Source organism: Anopheles funestus, assembly GCF_943734845.2.
Source record: "Anopheles funestus chromosome X unlocalized genomic scaffold, idAnoFuneDA-416_04 X_unloc_33, whole genome shotgun sequence".
NCBI classification, from domain to species: Eukaryota; Metazoa; Arthropoda; class Insecta; order Diptera; family Culicidae; genus Anopheles; species Anopheles funestus.
The window spans coordinates 47,501-50,000 of NW_026045158.1; positions in this window are offsets into that span (position 1 = coordinate 47,501).

The window sequence follows — 2,500 nt, forward strand, 5'->3', positions numbered from 1 at the left end:
GAAGGCTGCTCTCCTTGCTGTTCTGGATACTGGCCTGCAGCAAACGACGACAGTCCTGCAGTCCGGCAGACGTCGCAGCACGCTCCGACGGTTGAGCCCGGCGATGGGCTGCCTCCGCTGCTTCGCACTCTTCCCTCAAGCGCTCGATGTCCGGAGACCACCAGTACACCTGGGGCTTGCGGTGGAAGGTAGCCCCGTGTACTCTCTCCATGGTCTCATCGCACGCCCGAGTGAGTCCGCCAACCAGCCCCTCCGGAGTGTCGACCTGTCCGAAGCGGCCGACTGTGAGGGCGATGTCAAAGCTCTTCCGGACGAACTGCGTCGTCTTCCACCGAGTTCCGGCATGCCTGGCTGTCCCGTCACTGGCTGCTGCTTGGCTTTGGTGCTGCTGGCCACGTCGCTTGTTCCGTTGACCCGGAACCTCCACCTGAAACTCGATGTACTCGTGATCGCTGCCGGAGAAGCGGTTAAGCACGCGCCATGAGTCCGGCCGCACAATGGATTGGCTGGCGAAGGAGACGTCGATGACGCTTTCCCGTGCAACCCCGTTGCCCTTGAAGGTGGGCACGTTGCCACGGTTCAGCGTCTGCAGCGCCAGCTGCTCCACCACGCTTAGGAGCTCCTGCCCCTTCCGGGTAGTGCGCGCACTCCCCCACTCCTCGTTCCAGGCGTTGAAGTCCCCAGCCAGGACTGATGTTGTATGTCCCACCAGCGACACCTCCACCGCACCAAGAAACTCCTCGAAGTCATCAAGACCGCTGCTGGGCGACACGTAGCAGCTGGCGAACGTAACTCCCGCTATCGTGGCAACCACCAGTCCCGGGACGACGCTTCCCCACAGACGCTGGATGGGGTAAGCCCCCGTTGCGACGATCGCCACGCTCAACTCCTCATCAACAGCCCATCGCGGATCATCTCGAGGCGGCCGATACAGCTCACAGGCAAGCACCACCTGAACATCCATCTCGCGAGCCGTCTGCATCAGCAGGTCCTGAGCTGTCCTGCTCCGCCCAAGGTTGATCTGCAGCACCTTTAGCGTCGGCACGTCAGATGCCCGACCGGATGCGGACCGCTGCACACGGCACAGCACACCTCCGCCGTGCAGCTCTTCGCCTGATGATCCTGCTTCCCGCAACGAATGCAGCTGGCCGAGCGGTCGACTTCGCTCGTGCACGCTGCCCGGACGTGTCCCATCTCCAGACACTTGTAACAACGTTGCTGCCGCGTCTGCATTGGAGCCACCTTCCGGATCAGGCAGGACGTGTACTTGATTTTGACAAACTTCCCGTCCAGCTCCTCTGCCGCCTTCGTTGTCACCCGCGCTATCGCCACCTTCGTGCCGTCCCACGCTGGTCGCAGCCGAACCGAAGTCTCCTCCACGGTGTGCTGGCATAGCTCGGAGAGTGCCTTCGCCACGTGTGTCTCCTCCGCTAAAGGGTCGACCGCGTCCATCCGGATGTCGACCGTGGGAGTCACCAATCGTGCTGATGCCGGCAGTTCCGCCTTCGCGCACACGTCTTGGATGCACTGCAGCACCTCTGCAGCGTTCGCGCTCTCCTTCAGCTCCATAACGAGTCGGGAGCGTGTGGTGCGTCGTCCGACTCCGAGGGCCTCTGCGTATTTCACCATCTCTGGAGCCCCACGCACAACCTGGTAAACCTCGGTCCAGGTTTGTCCCTCGGCTGGAGCAATCTCAATTGCGTCCGGCTTGATTTTGCGCTGCCGTTGACGCCCTCCGCCTCGCCGTGTTGCAGGCTGGCTACGCCAGGCCTGTTGCCCCTGCTGTTGTTGGGGCTGCTGTGACGATGGTCCTGCAACCGCCTGTCGCTGGACCTTCGCCCGTTGTTGTGGCAGCTGCGGCCACTGCTGCTGCTGCTGCTGCTGCGTTCTCGCCGGTTGGCGTGCCGGCTTACGGCGCACCACCTCAGTCCAGGAGTCGCCTTCCTGGTCCGAAGACGGCACCACCATAGCCGTCGCTGCACTCTGCTGACGCTGTTGCTGCTGCTGCTGCTGCTGCTGCCGCTGCTCACGATGTTGCTGCTGCTGCTGCTGCTGCTGCTGCTGCTGCCACTGTTGCTCCTCCAGCTGCCGTTGTCCATGCATCTGCAATGGACGTCGCGGCATGGGGGTTGGCGGGCTTGCGGATTGCCGGATTGCCTCTCCTGGACGCTGATGTCCAATCACCTGCGCGATGAGCTCATTGAGCGCATCACGATCACGCTGGTGAGCCACACGGAGCATCGCTATCTCCGCATCCGCCTTTTCTTCGCGCCGAATGGCCTCTAGGCGCGCCTCCTTCTTAGCCTCTTCGAACATCTGACACATTCGAATTAGCTCCTCATGCAGCTTCTCGTTCTGCTTCCGCATCTCCTCATATTTCCGCTCCATACTCTGCAGAGCCTCCTGCAGGAGTTTCAGCTCTACAGCAGCAGGCGAAGCCGTTGATGAGGAAGACATTGGTAGTCGCTGGACAACCACCCTCGGTTCAACACCCGAGGCC